Below are 21,500 nucleotides of genomic sequence, written 5' to 3'. Positions count from 1 at the left end.
AGCTATTCATGATTTAACTTCTTTTTAAATGTGACTATCATATTACCAATTGAATGCAAAAGCGGTGTATGCAATTTTAGTGGAATGAGATGAACTGGATTATAAAATTTTCAGTGGATGTGAGGTATTAAGATTTTTACTATATACCACGTTTTCTACAAAAAGAATACTCTCATATTCTATGACAAATAAATGAGTCAGTGAATATAGTAGCTTCAACAATTAATGTAAAATTATTTTGATTTCACACAACGAAAACTTGACTTTCAGGAATTTTGCTTTAAATGGCTCATACTTCAAGTTTGGTGCTTGTTTTGTAACACATTATAAATGAACAAAAGGAGAGATTTCATAAAGGGAAACTTAATGATTAGAAAACAAATATTACAACAAATTGTTATATTTTATTTTTAGATAGATCTTTCATCTCTAACAGGTTATAATTAAAACATTTCTTCTGTCCTTTGCTACTTTAAGTTCTTCAATTATTTCATTACAATTTAGCTGCTGAACAAGATCTAGCTCTCTATATAATAAGGACATGAATTGAGTCATTCTTGAATTATTGTATGCTGAGGGTTTTTGAGTCTCTTTAGTGATGAAAATGGGTGTTCTGTTGTGCAGTTTATGATCACACTCTGGTTAGACCTACCTTATAGCTGTGTCCACTGTGGCTCTGACCATCACACTTCCCCTGCAGGTGGGATGGTTTATGCCTGCAAATGATTAGGAGGGGAAATAATAAGTAGCGGGAATGGGAAAATAGATGTTTCAACACAAATCTTAGATCACTATTTTCTCATCATTTATTAGAAAGCATCACCCATACTCAAAAGCGATTTTGACAGTTATTAATTTAAACCCTGAAAGGCGGAATAAACAAATTCGGAAATTATTTTTCAATTTGATACAAATTGTGGTGTCAACATAGAAAAACTATCCAAACTCCAGTTCATATTGAGAAGCTGATCTAATAAAATGAAGAGTCAGAAAGACCACCAAGACTATGCTTACCAGCTTGGGGAAAATGCAAATGCTATTTTCTTAAGTAAAGAAAACTCAATTTCTAAACCAAGAGTGTGCAGCATGATTGCATTTTATGAAAAAAGAAAAACACAGCTCGTACAGTGTAAAATATATACAAGAATATGTCCTATTACACTTTTTCTTCTTTTGAATGAACTGTAGTGTTACACTGAATAATTTCTTTGGTAATGAGAAAAAAGCAAATGAACAAATCCTACTTTTATGTACCACTTAGTAGAAATGCAGCTGCCTCTGAAGTAGCCTTGACAAAATATCAAACCTGAATCAGATCAATGCTCTAGATTCAACTACCCACTCACAGGCACTCACAGGAAATACAGAGAACAAAAAAAAAAAAAAAGAGAGAGAGAACAAAGGAGGGTATAAAAGGCCTCCACAGGGACACAATTGGCAAAATCCAAAATGTGACTAACTCCACAGGACAAATAAACCTATTTCTTAAATAGATAAATAAATTGGAGTGAAGAGAGGAAGGGAGAGAGAGAAACAGAAAAAGAGAGACTTCAGAAACATATCAGCCAATTTATAAGCCAATTAGAATGTGTGAAACATTTGCATCCTGACACAAGCTTAAAAAAATCATTCCTGATATTCATTGGACAATTGTAAATTTGATCTCTGACTGGCAATCTAATAATATTAAGGAATTATTGTTCAGGTTTTAGGTATGATAATGAAGCTCTATGCATTAAAAGGCTTACATTTCGGATACAGCCTGCATATTTATAGTTGCAATAGCAAGGCTTCCAGGATTTGCTCCACAGTCACACAGGAAGGAGGGAGGGAGGTAGGTGTGCTGGGGTCTAAGGAAACAGGGTCAGCCATGCCTTGCCAAATCTGAAGCTGGACAATGGGACATCTACATACATACATACATATACATTTATAAATAAATGTGGGATAAATTTCTCAAAAAGCTTCATATAGGAATGGCAACTTGTTTTTGATTTCAGCAAATCCCTGGAAATCTCAGGGAGCCTACACACTGGCTACAACAGTAATCTATTCTTTAGGCTTCGGTGATTCAAAAAAAAAAAAAACCTCCAATTTTATCCAAACTTGTAGGTGTAATGAGTGGTAGAGTAATCCACATAAAGGAAGCTGACTACTTACCACCTTCACAAAGATTACAAAAGAAGTTTCTTGACTGATGTCTTCTGGTCCATTCTAAAGATATCAGAAGACTTTTAGAAAATTCTGATTATAAGCAAAGGACATTTCATAACCCAACATGAAGTACAACATAATACATATGTAAACTTAAAGAGGAATTCATTTTAAAACTTTACACTAATTTATTTTCTAACTAATCTAAGGTATTCAAGGTAATGCCTTGACAATTTCTTCCTACTAAGAAATGAAAGGAAAAAAATCTCTACTGCTAATCCAGAAATAAGGAATTCCAAATAAAGTTCACTCAACATACTTGAATGTGATCTATGTCATATCTAATTACAACAATTTACACTCTAGTAAAATGCCAAATTAAATGACCAATACGTGAACTCCTAATTCTTTAAAAGTCATTTAAAAAAAAAACCATTTCAAAACCTAAATAGGAAAAGCCTGATTTCTGGAATTTTGTCAGACTTCTTGTAATGCAGAAATCCGTATGACAATCATGAGAGTTACGTACTTCTCAAGATACCTGCATTTTATTTATATTGCTGCAATAATTTGTTTTTTTTTTTTAAATAATTAAATACCTGTATACTGTATCTCTCCAGTGATCCTGGTAGCAGTGACTGGAAATACACAGAATTGATCTGCCCAACCTTTTCCTGAATACTTTTCCACACATTTGAAGACAAACAGCATTATTTCTCTTCTTGAGATATTTTTCTTAAAATGTAGAGAAATAATTTTGGCCATTTTTTTAAAATTAGTGCAGTCACACTAGAAATCACAATTTTTTTTTTTTTAACTATCACATGTAGTTATTTAGTTTGGATTCAAATCTCTTTGAAAAGGGATATCCAATTATTATAAACTAAAATTACCATTCTTATTGATAAATATACAGAAATTGAGAATATACGCTCAAGATGATATCTTATGATGATGTAATGTTCTTACCTTATTTTTAGTCCTTGAATCAACATTTATTTACACTCAGTAGAATCACCTTCCTTAGGCTTTTGCATCTGCAAGGCTTCAACTGGAACTCTTTTATGACAGGTCTTTTAGGAAACTGCCTTTCTTGTAATGTGTCTGGGCAGTGAGAATGCCCTAATCATCTTCTGTCACAGCATGGTAATATCTGTGTATCTTCTGCATGTACCCAAGGAGTCTTCACCAGGCTCTTCTATCATGTCAGATTTCTCATTCATCCACCTGGCCACTCTGGCATTCTCATGGGGGTCTTCATGCCTGTCAGCTCTTCTGCTGGGTCTACTCTTAGTAGAATAGATCAGATGTTTATTAATGCCCTTCAGAAGCTCTGGCTTCTCTCTGGGAGCACTACCAAGTTTCTTGTTGACTGCTGGTGATCTGATTGCACAATTTGCTGTGGATTTTTCTTAAGTTTTAATATTACTGCTGTCATCGGGGATGGTGTGACTTCGGTGATGATCTCATCAGTTTCTTGCCTGTTGGGTTTACTAAGGACTCCGGTCACCGGGTTCACCTGGTTGTGGTAGTGGGTGTGTACCATCTTTTATGGCAGCCAGGTCTGCCATGAGCTACAGGCTTACACTAGTGCTCCTCACAGCCTTGGAACTATGGGTGTTTCTCTTAACTGAAGTGCTTTTCTCTCTGTCTCTTTTTTCCTGCACGTTTCTGAGTCTTTATATGGTCTGGTATCTCTGAGAATACTTTAACATGTCTCCTTAGTCTTGGGAACATTCTTTTCTCCTGGCTCACGAGTATTTTTCTCAATTCTCTGACTTTTTCTGAGACCTGGGAGCTCTGGACTTACTTTATGTGGTTTCAGCTGTCTCTTCACAGCTTCTGGAGTGGTATTAGATGGAATATGTTCAAAATTTTTTTACTGATGAGATATGCTAACAAAAACCCTGTCTCCAGATTTTTGGGTTTCTTTAAAGAAAAATTTATTACTCCAAATGTGATTCTAATAGGAACCAACCTGTCATAGGATATACTCAGCAATAAAACAACTCTCCCAGTCTAAAATCTGCCAAGAAACAAAATTTAGGATTTTCCTCATTCGTTTAAATCTCAACTTTCTCCAAACATTTTCACAGTGGAAACCACTGGTAAAACAATGTAACATGAACACTACAGCCTGTGTACTTGCCATGGTTTTAATATGATACAATCTCTATATGTATTTTAACTGAAAATGGAATGGAAGTAACAACTATTGTTAATTCATTGATTCTACTATTAATGTTTTAAAGAAAACTTTTTGTGAGACTTTATTTTAAGAAACAGTTAAGCAGGGGTCGGAGCAAGATGCAGCATAAGCAGTCCATGCCCCAAATAACCCCGCAACTATATAATAAACTAATATTAGAAAATCAAGTACTTCCGAATTCCAGGTAACCAATAAAGGACTGGATGACCAAAGGGAACTCTGAATCAAGTAAAAGGTAACACACTGACTATGGGAGAGCAGAGGTTCACACAGCATCTCCACCCCACTCTCCTCCTAGGTGCTGCACATTGATCATGGGATGCTGACGGCCCGTACAGAGTGGCAGTGAGTCATGGAGTTTTCAAACATCTAAGCAGCAGTTGGAGCACCACAGCAAGGGAAGCCTAGGAAGCTGGTCCTAGGAAAGGGCGCCTCGGCACACTGATAGCTTGGTGCCCTGGAAATCCTGGGAGGGAATATCATGCAGCACAGAGTGAGAACAGGGTTCTGCAGGCAGACAGCCACCTGAGAGGGCATCGACTGCAGTGAAGCTACTGCACTTAGACCTAACAAGGGGGATGAAGGGACATGTCAAATCTGGGACCCTGTGGTTCCTGAGGGGGAGCAGAGGGTGATACTCAGTGAGACCTGGACTCTGAAGGCAGCCAGCCACATGTAAGGATACCATGGGCAGAGAAGACTGCACACAAACCTAAAACTGGGTGTCTAAGGAAAATCTCTACATCTCATTAGATGTTTCCCTCCTATCCTGCCAAATACAAGCTGGAAAAAACAAGCACAGTCCATGAAAAACAAAAAAAGGAAGTGCCTGGCTCCCTCCCACAGAAGAGGGGAAGGGGACACAAATCCCCAAAAATGCTGAGTCAGTGCTGGAAAACTTAATAGCAAGAGCAAGTTCAAGCAGATATTAGGAGAAGAGTAAGCTAATAAGGAGAAAAGGGGAAAAAAATCACATGATCGAGAGAAAGAGGAGATTCTGTCGCAGAATTAATTCAAGAAAATACTCAAATGCCTCAAGTACAACAAAACACAAAAAAAGGCATACAAGAACACAAGAGAAAATATAGGAATTAAAAAAAAAAAAATGAAGAAGCTAAAATTAGTTCCATGGAGACCAGGTTCATTTGAAAAATAGAGGGCCTTCAAACAACAATGTTAAATATGCCAGAGAAAGCAAAGGACACACAGAGAACAAACCAATGGAAATCAGGAAACAAAACAAGAAACTCAAAGGAAGAAGACAGAAAATATTTTAAAAAAGAAAAGAAAGCAGGAATACTGGGATTGAAGAATTAAGTATTTGAATTGCAAAATGCAAGGGAAAGATTCAAACTTATATTCAAGCAGACAGAAGACAAAATAAGTAAACTAGAAGACAGGGTAACTAAACACATCAAACCTCAAGAAAAAGAGAGAGAAAAAAAATCAAAGAAAAGTGAGCTAAATAAAATGGAATTGTGCGACTCAAGAAATCCAACATTGGGATTTTGGATTTCCAGAAAGTAAGAAAGAGACAGAGAGAATTTTCCAAGATATAATGACACAGAATTCCCCAGACCTGAATGAGGAGTCATGCCTGCTATTCCACAAAGCCAGGTGTCTTAGTCATCTAGTGCTGCTATAATGGGATCACCACAAGTGGATGGTTTTAACAAAGAGAAATTCATTTCTTCACAGTAAAGTAGGCTAAAAGTCCAAATGAAGGGTGTCAGCTCCAGGGAAAGGCTTTCTCTTTCTGTTGGCCTTCTCATCAATCTTCCCCTAGACTAGTAGCTTCTGCACACAGGGAACCTGAACCCAAAGAACACACTCTGCTCCTGGCACTGCTTTCTTGGCAGTATTAGGTCCCCAACTCTCTCCCTGCTTCCCTTTTCTTTTATCTGTTATAAGGTAAAAAGTGGTGCAGGCCACATCCCAGGGAAACTCCCGTTAGATTGGATCAGGGCTGTGACCTTAGTAAGGGTGTTACAATCACACCCTAATCCTCTTTAAGATAAAATTACAATCACAGAATGGAGGATGACAACACAATGCTGGAAATCATGGCCCAGACAAATTGATATACAAATTTTTGTTGGAACATCATTCAATCCGTGACATTCCACCCTTTCACCCCTCAAAAATCACATCCTTGCACTAAGCAAAACTTATTCATGCCATCATATCATAGCAAAAGTCTTAACTTCAAGTCCAAAATCCAAAAATTACTCTTCATCTGTGAAATCTAGAATACAGGTTTTCTGCTTCCAAAGGTACAATGGCAGAACAGGCACAAGCTAGACATTTCCATTATAAATGTGAGAACCTGGAGGAAAGAAGGGATAACAGGCACCATGGGAGTCAGCAGAACACATTACATTAGCCCTTGAGGCTTTGAAAATAATCCTCCATTATCTGAGATGATTTACACAATGGCCCTGCCCTCTAGGCTCTAAGTATTGGCCACACTTTCCAGATTCTGAGTGGAGGACCCTTGGCCCTGGGCTTCAGCTCTGCCTTCCAGGCCCAATGGGACAGCAACTCTACTCCTTCAGCTTTAGGCACCCCATTCTCCTAGTCCATCTGAGTGGTGACTCCACTCTTAGAAACACCAGAAGCCACAGCTCCACCCTTTGAGGCTCAAGAGGTCCTGGCCGTACATTTTGAGACTGAGGGAGCTCAACTTCTTGTGATCCTTGTCTCTTCATCTGTGTTTCCTTGTTTCTTGGCCTCTTGGCTCCTCAGGACCCATGCCCGCATCTGCCCTCCTGGTGCAAGTGTTGCAAAGTTCTGTAGTTCTACTGATAAGTGTCCGGAGGCACCCACTCTGCCAGGAAGCCTCCTGCACACAGGCAATCAGTTCTCTCACTCCATGGGTTGACTCCAGAGCCGTCTTGCAATGGTCTGGTTCTGCTGCTTCTAGTTCCCTTTTACTGCCACTTCCCTGCCCCTGCACATTCTCTGCTGCTGCTGGTGCCACTCCTCTATCCATTCACAGTTGCAAAACCACTTCCACATTTTAGGTATCTGTTAGAGGAGCCCCCCACTCCAGGTACCAAATTGTGTTTTAGTCATCCAGAGCTGCTATAACAGAAACACCACAAGTGGATGGCTTTAACAAAGAGAAATATATTTCTTCACAGCAAAGTAGGTTAAAAGTCCAAATTCAGGGCATCAGCTCCAGGAGAAGGTTTCTCTCTCTTGGCCTTCTTATCAATCTTCCCCAGGACTAGGAGCTTTTCTGTGCTGGGACTTGCTTTGCTCCCAGCACTGCTTTCTTGGTGGTATGAGGTTCCCAAATCTCTGCTTGCTTCTATTTCCTTTTATCTCTTATAAGATAAAAGGTGGTACAGGCCACAGGCCAGGGAAACTCCCTTTACACTGGATCAAGGATTTGACCTTAATAAGGGTGTTTCAATCCCACCCTAACCCCCTTTAATATAAAATTACATTCACAAATGGAGGATGACCACACAATACTGGGAATCGTGGCCCAGCCAAACTGATACACACATTTTGGAGGGGACACAATTCAATCCATGACACCAGGTGAACTCCAAAAATAAGTCTACACAAAGATATATTTTTAATAAAATTTTTGAAAACCAAAGACAAGGAGAGAGTCTGAAAGCAACACAAGAAAAGCACAATATAATGTATAAGGTTCCTTGATAAGAATTAGTGCAGATTTCTCCTCAGAATCCCTGGAGGCCAGGAGGAAACCAAAACCAAACCGATTGCCTTTTAGTTGATTCCAATTCATAGCGATCCTACGGAACACTGTGGAATTGACCCAAAGGATTTCCATGGAGTGGATGGTGGATTTGAACTGCTAAACTTTGGGTTAGCAGGTAACCTCTTAACACTGTGCCATCAGGGCTCCAGGAGCAATGGAATGACATATATAAGGTATTGAAGGAAAAGATTTATCAACCAAGAATTCTCTACTCAGCAAAGCTGTCATTCAAAATTACAAAGAAATCAAGACCTTTCCAAATAAACAAAATTATGGGAATTCATAAACACCACACCTTCTCTAAAAAAAAAAAAATTACTTAAGGGAGTTTTTAAGAAGGAAAAGAAAACACTAGACAGTTACTCTTCTGAACATGGGAAAGAAGCAAAAAAAAGAAGTAAAAGAAAAAAGATATCTCCAATAAAGTTGATGCTGTTGTTGTTGTTAGGTGCCGTCAAGTCAGTTCCGACTCATAGTGACTCTATGCACAACAGAACAAAACACTGCCCGGTCCTGTGCCATCCTTACAATCATTATTATGCTTGAGCTCCTTGTAGCTACTGTGTCAATCCACCTCATTGAGGGTCTTCCTCTTTTCCTCTGACCCTGCACTTTGACTAGCATGATGTCCTTCTTCAGGGACTGGTCCCTCCTGACAACATGTCCAATGTATGTAAGGCGCAGTCTCCCTATCCTTGCTTCTAAGGAGCATTCTGTTTTCACTTCTTCCAAGACGGATTTGTTTGTTCTTTGGGCAGTCCATGGTATATTCACAATTCAAAGGCGTCAATTCTTCTTCGGTCTTCCTTATTCATTGTCCAGCTTTCACATGCATATGCTGCGATTGAAAATACCATGGCTTGGGTCAGGCACACCTTAGTCTTCAAGGTGACATCTTTGCCTTTCAACACTTTAAAGAGGTCCTTGGCAGCAGATTTACCCAGTGCAATGTGTCGTTTGATTTCTTGGCTGCTGCTTCCCTGGCAGTTTATTGTGGATCCAACTAAAGTGAAACCCTTGACAACTTCAATCTTATCTCCATTTATCATGATGTTGCTCCAGTTGGTCCAGTTGTGAGGACTTTTGTTTTTCTTTATGTTGAGGTGCAATCCATACTGAAGGCTGAGATTTTTGATCTTTGTAAGTGCTTTAAGTCCTTTTCATTTTCAGCAAGCCAGGTTGTGTCATCTGCATAATGCAGGTTGTTAATGAGTCATCCTCCAATCCTGATGCCCCATTCTTCTTCATATAGCCCGGCTTCTTGGATTATTTGCTTAGCATACATATTGAATACGTATGGTGAAAGGATATAACCCTGACTCACAGCTTTCCTGACTTTAAACCAATCAGTATCCCCTTGTTCTGTCCGAACAACTGCCTCTTAATCTATGTACAGGTTCTTCATGAGCACAGTTAAGTGTTCTGGAATTCCCATTCTTCACAATGTTATCCATAATTTGTTAGGATCCACACAGTCGAATGCCTTTGCATAGACAATAAAACACTGGTGAAAATCTTTCTGGTATTCTCTGCTTTCAGCCAGGATCCATCTGACATCAGCAATGATGTCCCTGGTTCCACATCCTCTTCTGAATTTCTGGCAGTTCCCTGTTGATATACTGCTGCGGCCATTTTTGAATGATCTTCAGCAAAATTTTGCTTGTGTGTAATATTAATGATATTGTTCTATAATTTCCACATTCAGTTGGATCACCTTTCTTGGGAATAGGCATAAATATGGATCTCTTCCAGTCAGTTGGCCAGGAAGCTGTCTTCCATATTTCTTGGCATAAATAAAGTTGATGGTATAGGCAGATATAAGGACAAGTTGTGTGTACTCTCAGGGGGTAAGCTTAGTATTAAAAGGAGCCCTGGTGATGCAATGGTTAAGCACTCAGCTGCTAACCAAATGATTGCCAATTTGAACCTGCCAGCAGCTCCATGGGAGAAAAGACCTGGTGATCTGCTCCCGTAAAGATTACAGCCTACAAGATCCTATGGGTCAGTTCTACTCTGCCATATAGGATCTCTATGAGTCAAAATCAACTCAATAGCACTTAACAACAACAAACTTAGTAGTTAAGTTCCACAAGCAATACAACATCGAACGCATAAAAACTAAAAAAAAAAAAACTAAGTACACACTTATTCCAAGGGATATAGGATGTATAATGATGTATCTGATGTCATAACAACAAAAATGGGGCAGGGAAGATGTTAGCTGAAAAATCTTCAGTGACTCTTAGATTTTCCACAGGAGCTGTTCCTGCTGTTGTACAGGGAGTAGTTCCATGGCCCTTACAGGACGCATTTGGAACCTGGTCCATTGGCAGCTGTAGAAAAAAAAAACAAAATTAACAACCCTTCAGAATATAAAAACACATGCAATACTATGTTAAGTAATAATGTCGTTAACAAGTAAGAGCCATTCATAGTGTAACCACGTATCTGTGGAGTATGATTTCTTGTTTTTTCCTTATGTGTCTTTGAAAGTACTGTGTGGTTTTTTTACTGCCTAGTTAATTAAGAATTTCATTTTTTAAAATCATGAAGCAACAAATGCTTTAGCCACGCTTCTTTGTATGTGAAGACTACGGTAGAGATGGTTGTCACTCCCACTCATTAAAGAAAAAGAAAAGCAGCAAGCAAGTTGTAATTGAGGAACTTCAGGGAGGAAGATGGAAGGAGCCTCCTGATGAGTGAGGGGCAAGCATGCTCTGGTCCCAATCAGAAGAAATATCTCTGTGGGTGTCCAACCCCCTTTGGTCTATATGGGAGGTGGGCTGCTTACTTCTAAGTCCCTATACAATGGAGGGAAACTACCCACCCCTCACCACTCCTTTTAGTGTAAAAAGGAAACGGAGACTTCACAGGTCCTAGACAAAGGCCAGTATGGAGCCAGACCTTTATAGAAGTCTATCTAAAAACAAGAGAGGACAACATAACCTAGGTTTATAGGTAATAAGAGGTTCTAAATAGCTGATGATGTTCTGTCACACAAGGTTTTTCTTTTTCACCCAAGTTAGACTTTAAAATAGTCTCAAAACTCTAAAGCAAAATAAGACAAAAGCGTATATGGTTTTGTTTTGGTGCCCTGGTGACGCAGTGGAAAAGAGTTTGGCTTCTAACCAAATCCACCAGCCGCATCTTGGAAACTATGGGGCAGTTCTACTCTGTCCTATAGGGTTTCTATGAGTCAGAATTGATTAAAAGGAAATGGGTTTTATGGTTTTAAGATATACCCAAATTATTTTTAGTAGTAAATTTTTACTGTAATTGCAGAGTCACTTATGTGTCCCTGTACAAGTGGCTGGCAGGGGACCTAAAAAAAGCTTTGTTATTAAATGGAAAGGCTCCATGACTTATCTGTGCCTGGGCTGTATTAGAGCCAGAGTTAACAACATAGATTTTTATTTTCCAGTGTCCAAATGAACAAGCTTTCCTTTAGACTTTTTTGTAACTTTTTTATTTTGTCAAAAAAAACTAATTGAAATCCTCTCTGTGTCAGGACTTTGGAAGGACTATGTACCCAGGGTATACATATGAACTATGAGCAAAAACACAGGAAAATTTAATGGTCTTTAGAACAGATAGAAGTTGGGTTCCAAGAAATTTGTGTTTTTTAGGTGTTTCTCCTGTCAGAGGTATGTTTGCTGGCATTTTCTTAAATACTTCTGATCTAAGCATGCCACCAAAAGTGACCCTCTTTCTTTTTAAAGGTATTTGCTCTTCTTTTCTTCTTAAATAATGAAAAACAAAAAAACATGAAAAATGCAAAGAATAAACTAATCCAATACTTGTTGCTGTTGTCGTTAGGTGCTGTCAAGTTGATTATGACACACAGTGTCCCCATGTGAGACAGTATAATTGCTCCCTAGGGTTTTCTTGGTTATAATCTTTATTTACAGAAGTAGGGTGCCAGGACTTTGTCCGTGGAGCCAAAGTGGGTTTCAATTGCCAACCTTTTGGTTAGCGGACAAGTGCTTAACCATTAGTGGCACCAGGGCTCCTTTAGTTTATAATTATAAACTTATAATTTATACCAAATTACTATCAATTACTGGTAGTACAATATGGAGGATGTCATTAATGTCACTGATTGTACACTTAGAAATGCTTAAAATGACAAGCTTTTTCTTAAATATTTTACCACAATAAAAAATTTAAAACAAGTATCAACACAATTTTTTTAATAATATTTATTGTGCTTTAAATGAAAGTTTACAAATCAAGTCACTCACACAAAAATCCATACACACCTTGCTACACACTCCCAATTACTCTCCCCCTAATAAGACAGTATGCTCTCTCCCTCCACTCTCTATTTTCATGTCCATTTCGCCAGCTTCTAACCCCCTCCACCCTCTCATCTCCCCTTCAGGCAGGAGATGCGAACATAGTCTCAAGTGTCCATCTGATCCAAGAAGCTCACTCGTCACCAGCATCCCTCTCCAACCCATTGTTCAGTCCAATCCTCGTCTGAAGAGTTGGCTTCGGGAATGGCTCCTGTCCTGGGCCAACAGAAGGTCTGGGGGCCATGACCACCGGGGTTCTTCTAGTCTCAGTCAGACCATTAAGTCTGGTCTTTTTATGAGAATTTGGGGTCTGCATCCCACTGATCCCCTGCTCCCTCAGGGGTTCTCTGTTGTGTTCCCTGTCAGGGTAGTCAACAGTTGTAGCCGGGCACCATCTAGTTCTTCTGGTCTCAGGATGATGTAGTCGCTGGTTCGTGTGGCCCTTTCTGTCTCTTGGGCTCGTAATTACCTTGTGTCCTTGGTGTTCTTCATTCTCCTTTGATCCAGATGGGTTGAGACCAATTGATGCATCTTAGATGGCTGCTTGCTAGCGTTTGAGACCCCAGACGCCACTCTTCAAAGTGGGATGCAGAATGTCTTCTTAATAGATTTTATTATGCCAATTGATTTAGATGTCCCCTGAAACCATGGTCCCCAGACCCCTACCCCTGCTACACTGGCCTTTGAAGCATTCAGTTTATTCACGAAACTTCTTTGCTTTTGGTTTAGTCCCATTGTGGTGACCTTCCCTGTATTGTGTGTTGTCTTTCCCTTCACCTAAAGTAGTTCTTACCTACTATCTAATTAGTGAATGCCCCTCTTTTTTTTTCCTCTCCCACCCTCCCTCCCTCCCCGCTCTCGTAACCACAAAAGAATGCTTTCTTCTCAGTTTAAACTATTTCTCAAGTTCTTATAATAGTGGTCTTATACAATATTTGTCCTTTTGCAACTGACTAATTTCACTCAGCATAATGCCTTCCTGGTTCCTCCATGTTAGGAAATGTTTCACAGATTCCTCACTGTTCTTTATCGATGCGTAGTATTCCATTGTGTGAATATACCATAATTTATTTATCCATTCATCTGTTGATGGGCACCTTGGTTGCTTCCATCTTTTTGCTATTGTAAACAGTGCTGCAATAAACATGGGTGTGCATATATCTGTTCGTGTAAAGGCTCTTATTTCTCTAGGATATATTCCGAAGATTGGGATTGCTGGGTCGTACGGCAGCTCTATTTCTAGCTTTTTAAGGAAGCGCCAAATCAATTTCCAAAGTGGTTCTATCATTTGACATTCCCACCAGCAGTGTATAAGTGTTCCAATCTCTCCACGACCTCTCCAACATTGGTTATTTTGTGTTTTTTGGATTAATGCCAGCCTTGTTGGAGTGCGATGAAATCTCATTGTAGTTTTGATCTGCATTTCTCTAATGGCTAATGATCGTGAACATTTCCTCATGTATCTGTTAGCTACCTGAATGTCTTCTTTACTGAAGTGTCTATTCATATCTTCTGCCCATTTTTTAATTGGGTTATTGGTCTTTTTGCAGTGGAATTTTTGCAGTATCATGTAGATTTTAGAGATCAGGCGCTGATCGGAAATGTCATAGTTAAAAACTTTTTCCCAGTCCGTAGGTGGTCTTTTTACTGTTTTGGTGAGGTCTTTGGATGAGCATAGGTGTTCGATTTTTAGGAGCTCCCAGTTGTCTAGTTTTTCTTCTACATTCTTTATAATGTTTTCTATACTGTTTATGCCATGTATTAGGGCTCCTAACATTGTCCCTATGTTTTCTTCCATGATCTTTATCGTTTTAGATTTTATATTGAGGTCTTTGATCCATTTTGAGTCAGTTTTTGTGCATGGAGTGAAGTATGGGTCTTGTTTCATTTTTTTGCAGATGGATATCCAGTTATGCCAGCACCATTTGTTAAAAAGACTGTCTTTTCCCCATTTAACTGTTTTGGGGCCTTTTTCAAATATCAACTGCTCATATGTGGATTGATTTATGTCTGGATTCTCAATTCTGTTTCATTGGTCCATGTATCTGTTGTACCAGTGCCAGGCTCTTTTGACTACTGTGGTGGTATAATAGGTTTTAAAATCAGGTAAAGTAAGGCCTCCCACTTTGTTCTTCTTTTTCAGTAATGCCTTATTTATCCGGGGCCTCTTTCCCTTCCACATGAAATTGGTGATTTGTTTCTCCATCTCATTAAAGAATGTTCTTGGGATTTGGATCAGAATTACATTAAATGTAGAGATCGCTTTTGGTAGAATAGACATTTTTATAATGTTAAGTCTTCCTATCCACGAGCAAGGTATGCTCTTCCACTTATGTAAGTCTCTTTTGGTTTCTTACAGAAGTGTACTGTAGTTTTCTCTGTAAAAGTCTTTTACATCTCTGGTAAGATTTATTCCTAAATATTTTATCTTTTTGGGGGTTACTGTAAATGGCATTGATTTGGTGTTTTCCTCTTTGATGTTCTTTTTGTTGGTGTAGAGGAATCCAACTGATTTTTTTTTTTTTTTTTTTTTTAATTTTTATTAAGCTTCAAGTGAACATTTACCATTCCAATCAGTCTGTCACATGTAGGTTTACATACATCTTACTCCCTTCTCCCACTTGCTCTCCCCCTATTGAGTCAGCCCTTACAGTCTCTCGTTTCGTGCCAATTTTACCTTCTTCCATCTCTCTCTATCTTCCCATCCCCCCTCCAGTCAAGAGTTGCCAACACACTCTCCCGTGTCCACCTGATTTAATTAGCTCGCTCTTCATCAGTATCTCTCTCCCCCCCACTGACCAGTCCTTTTCATGCCTGATGATTTGTCTTCGGGGTTGGTTCCTGTCCTGTGCCATCAGAAGTTCTGGGGAGCATTGTCTCTGGGATTCCTCTAGTCGCAATCATACCATTAGGTGTGGTCTTTTAATGAGAATTTGGGGTCTGTATCCCATTGGTCTCCTGCTCCCTCAGGAGTTGTCTCTTGTGCTCCCTGACAGGGCAGACATCGATTGTGGCCGGGCACCAACTTGTTCTTCTGGTCTCAGGATATTGTAGGTCTCTGGTTCAAGTGGCCCTTTCTGTCTCTTGGGTTCTTAGTTGTCGTGTGACCTTGGTGTTCTTCCTTTGCCTTTGCTCCCGGTGGGTTGAGACCAATTAATGTATTTTAGATGGCTGCTTGTTGGCATTTAGGACCCCAGGTGCCACAATTCAAAGTGGGATGCAGAGTGTTTTCATAATAGAATTGTTTTGCCCATTGATTTAGAAGTCCTCTCAAACCAAGTTCCCCAGACCCCAGCCCCTGCTTCGCTATCCTTTGAAGCTTTCATTTTATCTCGGAAACCTCTTTACTTTTAATCCTGTCCAATTAGGCTGACCTTCCTTGTTTTGAGTGTTGTCTTTCCCTTCACCCAAAGCAGTTCCCATCTACAGATTGATCAATAAAAAGCCCTCTCCCTCCCTCCCTCCCTCCCTCCCCCCTTTGTAACCACAAAAGTATGTGTTCTTTTCCGTTTTTTCTATTCCTCAAGATCTTATAATAGTGGTCTTATACAATATTTGTCCTTTTGCAACTGACTCATTTCGCTCAGCATAATGCCTTCCAGATTCCTCCATGTTATGAAATGTTTCAGAGATTCGTCACTGTTCTTTATCGATGCGTAGTATTCCATTGTGTGAATATACCACAATTTATTTACCCATTCGTCCGTTGATGGACATCTTGGTTGCTTCCAGCTTTTTGCTATTGTAAACAGAGCTGCAATAAACATGGGTGTGCATATATCTGTTTGTGTGAAGGGTCTTGTATTTTTAGGGTATATTCCGAGGAGTGGGATTTCTGGTTTGTATGGTAGTTCTATTTCTAACTGTTTAAGATAACGCCAGATGGATTTCCACAGTGGTTGTACCATTTTACAATCCCACCAGCAGTGTATGAGAGTTCCAGTCTCTCCGCAGCCTCTCCAACATTTATTATTTTGTGATTTTTGAATTAATGCCAGTCTAGTTGGTGTCAGATGGAATCTCATCGTAGTTTTAATTTGCATTTCTCTAATGACTAATGATCGAGAGCATTTTCTCATGTATCTGTTGGCTGCCTGAATATCTTCTTTAGTGAAATGTGTGTTCATATCCTTTGCCCACTTCTTGATTGGGTTGTTTGTCTTTTTGTGGTTGAGTTTTGACAGAATCATGTAGATTTTAGAGATCAGGCGCTGGTCTGAGATGTCATAGCTGAATATTCTTTCCCAGTCTGTAGGTGGTCTTTTTACTCTTTTGGTGAAGTCTTTAGATGAGCATAGGTGTTTGATTTTTAGAAGCTCCCAGTTATCGGGTTTCTCTTCATCATTTTTGGTAATGTTTTGTATTCTGTTTATGCCCTGTATTAGGGCTCCTAGGGTAGATCCTATTTTTTCTTCCAAGATTTTTATCGTTTTAGTCTTTATGTTTAGGTCTTTGATCCACTTGGAGTTAGTTTTTGTGCATGGTGTGAGGTATGGGTCCTGTTTCATTCTTTTGCAAATGGATATCCAGGTATGCCAGCACCATTTGTTAAAAAGACTATTATTTCCCCAATTGACTGACACTGGTCCTTTGTCAAATATCAGCTGCTCATACGTGGATGGATTTATATCTGGATTCTCAATTCTGTTCCATTGGTCTATGTGCCTGTTGTTGTACCAGTACCAGGCTGTTTTGACTACTGTAGCTATATAATAGGTTCTGAAATCAGGTAGGGTGAGGCCTCCCACTTTCTTCTTCTTTTTCAGTAATGTTTTGCTTATCCCGGGATTCTTTCCTTTCCATATGAAGTTAGTGATTTGTTTCTCTATTCCCTTAAAGTATGACATTGGTATTTGGATTGGAAGTGCGTTGTATGTATAAATGGCTTTTGGTAGAACAGACATTTTTACTATGTTGAGTCTTCCTATCCATGAGCAGGGTATGTTTTTCCATTTAAGCGTGTCCTTTTGAATTTCTTGTAGCAGAGTTTTATAGTTTTCTTTGTATAGGTCTTTTACTTCCTTGGTAAGATTTATTCCTAAGTATTTTATCTTCTTGGGGGCTACTGTGAATGGTATTGATTTGGTTATTTCCTCTTCGGTGTTCTTTTTGTTGATGTAGAGGAATCCAAGTGATTTTTGTATGTTTATTTTATATCCTGAGACTCTTCCAAACTCTTCTATTAGTTTCAGTAGTTTTCTGGAGGATTTCTTAGGGTTTTCCATGTATACGATCATGTCATCTGCAAATAGTGATAGCTTTACTTCCTCCTTACCAATCTGAATACCCTTTATTTCTTTGTCTAGCCTAATTGCCCTGGCTAGGACTTCAAGTACGATGTTGAATAAGAGCGGTGATAAAGGGCATCCTTGTCTGGTTCCCGTTCTCAAGGGAAATGCTTTCAGGTTCTCTCCATTTAGAGTGATATTGGCCGTTGGCTTTGGATATATGCCCTTTATTATGTTGAGGAATTTTCCTTCAATTCCTATTTTGGTGAGAGTTTTTATCATAAATGGGTGTTGGACTTTGTCAAATGCCTTTTCTGCATCAATTGATAAGATCATGTGGTTTTTGTCTTTTGTTTTATTTATGTGATGGATTACATTAATGGTTTTTCTGATATTAAACCAGCCTTGCATACCTGGTATAAATCCCACTTGATCAGGGTGAATTATTTTTTTGATGTATTGTTGGATTCTATTGGCTAGAATTTTATTAAGGATTTTTGCATCTATGTTCATGAGGGATATAGGTCTAAAATTTTCTTTTTTTGTAATGTCTTTACCTGGTTTTGGTATCAGGGAGATGGTGGCTTCATAGAATGAGTTGGGTAGTATTCCGTCTTTTTCTATACTTTGAAATACCTTCAATAGTAATGGTGTTAAGTCTTCTCTGAAGGTTTGGTAGAACTCTGCAGTGAAGCCATCTGGGCCAGGACTTTTTTTTGTTGGGAGTTTTTTGATTACCATTTCAATCTCTTTTTTTGTTATGGGTCTATTTAGTTGTTCTACTTCTGTATGTGTTAGTTTAGGTAAGTAGTGTTGTTCCAAGAATTTATCCATTTCTTCTAGGTTTTCAAATTTGTTAGAGTACAATTTTATGTAGTAATCTGATATGATTCTTTTGATTTCATTTGGTTCTGTTGTGATGTGGTCCTTCTCGTTTCTTATTCGGGTTATTTGTTTCCTTTCCTGTTTTTCTTTAGTCAGTCTAGCCAATGGTTTATCAATTTTGTTAATTTTTTCAAAGAACCAGCTTTTGGCTTTGTTAATTCTTTCAATTGTTTTTCTGTTCTCTAATTCATTTAGTTCAGCTCTAATTTTTATTATTTGTTTTCTTCGGATGCCTGATGGATTCTTTTGTTGCTCACTTTCTATTTGCTCAAGTTGTCGGGACAGTTCTCTGATTTTGTCTCTTTCTTCTTTTTGTATGTGTGCATTTATCGATATAAATTGGCCTCTGAGCACTGCTTTTGCTGTGTCCCAGAGGTTTTGATAGGAAGTATTTTCATTCTCGTTGTTTTCTAAGAATTTCCTTATTCCCTCCTTGATGTCTTCTATAACCCAGTCTTTTTTCAGGAGGGTATTGTTCATTTTCCAAGTATTTGATTTCTTTTCCCTAGTTTTTCTGTTATTGATTTCTAGCTTCATTGCCTTGTGGTCTGAGAAGATGCTTTGTAATATTTCGATGTTTTGGATTCTGCAAAGATTTGTTTTATGCCCTAATATGTGGTCTATTCTAGAGAATGTTCCATGTGCGCTAGAAAAAAAAGTATATTTTGCAGCAGTTGGGTGGAGAGTTCTGTATAAGTCAATGAGGTCAAGTTGGTTGATTGTTGTAAGTAGGTCTTCCGTGTCTCTGTTGAGCTTCTTACTGGATGTCCTGTCCTTCTCCGAAAGTGGTGTGTTGAAGTCTCCTACTATATATGTGGAGGTGTCTATCTCACTTTTCAATTCTGTTAAAATTTGATTTATGTATCTTGCAGCCCTGTCATTAGGTGCGTAAATATTTAATATGGTTATGTCTTCCTGATCAATTGTCCCTTTTATCATTATATAGTGTCCTTCTTTATCCTTTGTGGTGGATTTAAGTCTAAAGTCTATTTTGTCCGAAATTAATATTGCTACTCCTCTTCTTTTTTGCTTATTGTTTGCTTGATATACTTTTTTCCATCCTTTGAGTTTTAGTTTGTTTGTGTCTCTAAGTCTAAGGTGTGTCTCTTGTAGGCAGCATATAGATGGATCGTGTTTTTTTATCCAGTCCGTGACTCTCTGTCTCTTTATTGGTGCATTTAGTCCATTTACATTCAGCGTAATTATAGATAAGTAAGTTTTTAGTGCTGTCATTTTGATGCCTTTTTATGTGTGTTGTTGGCCATTTCATTTTTCCACATGCTTTTTTGTGCTGAGACGTTTTTCTTAGTAGCTTGTGAGATCCTCTTTTTCATAATGTTTAACTTTGTGTTTATTGAGTCGTTACGTTTTTCTTGGCTTTTTTCTTGAGTTATGGAATTGATATTCCTTTTTGTGGTTACCTTTTTATTTACCCCTATTTTTCTAAGTAAAACCCTAACTTGTATCCTTCTATTTCGCCTTGTATCACTCTCCATCTGGCAGTTCAATGCCTCCTATATTTAGTCCCTCTTTTTGATTATTTTGATCGTTTAGCTATTGATTTCCATGATTTCCTGTTGTGTGTATTATTTTGTTTATTTATTTATTTTTTAGAATTAGTCTTAATTTGTTTGTTTTTGTGCTTTCTCTGTTTGAGTTGCGTTGATATCAGGACGTTCTGTTTTGTGACCTTGTATTGTGCTGGTACCTGATATTATTGGTCATCAGGCCAAACAATCTCCTTTAGCATTTCTTGCAGTCTTGGTTTAGTTTTTGCAAATTCTCTAAACTTGTGTTTATCTGTAAATATCTTAATTTCTCCTTCATATTTCAGAGAGAGTTTTGCTGGATATATGATCCTTGGTTGGCAGTTTTTCTCGTTTAGTGCTCTGTATATGTCGTCCCATTCCCTTCTTGCCTGCATAGTTTCTGCTGAGTAGTCTGAACTTATTCTTATTGATTCTCCCTTGAAGGAAACCTTTCTTTTCTCCCTGGCTGCTTTTAAAATTTTCTGTTTGTCTTTGGTTTTGGCAAGTTTGATGATGATATGTCTTGGTGTTTTTCTTTTTGGATCAATCTTAAATGGGGTTCGATGAGCATCTTGGATAGATATCCTTTCTTCTTTCATGATGTCAGGGAAGTTTTGTGTCAGGAGTTCTTCAACTATTTTCTCTGTGTTTTCTGTCCCCCCTCCCTGTTCTGGGACTCCAATCACTCGCAGGTTATCCTTCTTGATAGAGTCCCACATGATTCTTAGGGTTTCTTCATTTTTTTTAATTCTTTTATCTGATTTTTTTCCAGCTATGTTGGTGTTGTTTCCCTGGTCCTCCAGAAGTCCCAGTCTACATTCTAATTGCTCGAGTCTGCTCCTCTGACTTTCTATTGCATTGTCAAATTCTGTAATTTTATTGTTAATCTTTTGGATTTCTACATGCTGTCTTTCTATGGATTCTTGCAACTTGTTAATTTTTCCACTATGTTCTTGAATAATCTTTTTGAGTTCTTCAACAGTTTTATCAGTGTGTTCCTTGGCTTTTTCTGCATTTATCCTAATTTCATTCGTGATATCTTTAAGCATTTTGTAAATTAGTTTTTTATATTCTGTATCTGATAATTCCAGGATTGTATCTTCATTTGGGAAAGATTTTGATTCTTTTGTTTGGGGGGTTGGAGAAGCTGTCATGGTCTGTTTCTTTATGTGGTTTGATATGGACTGCTGTCTCCGAGCCATCACTGGGAAACTAGATTTTCCAAGTAGTCAGCTAAAAAAAATGCAGTCAGATCCCTATCTGAATTCTCTCTCTGGCTCCGGGTATTCGGATGTTAATGGGGTCGCCTGGGGAGGGTGGGGGAGGGATCTGAGAGCTAGGAGTGTAGCACCACAGAATATAGAGCTGAACACCACGTTCACGCTCCGCCCCCGTTTGCCAAAATCTGGGCTGGACGGGTCCCTGGCTAGGACACTGCTTTCCTTGCTCGGAAACCAGTCCCTT

This window comes from Loxodonta africana, chromosome 17 (genome assembly GCF_030014295.1).
Source record: "Loxodonta africana isolate mLoxAfr1 chromosome 17, mLoxAfr1.hap2, whole genome shotgun sequence".
Lineage (NCBI taxonomy): Eukaryota > Metazoa > Chordata > Mammalia > Proboscidea > Elephantidae > Loxodonta > Loxodonta africana.
Note: the sequence above shows the minus strand (reverse complement) of the source record.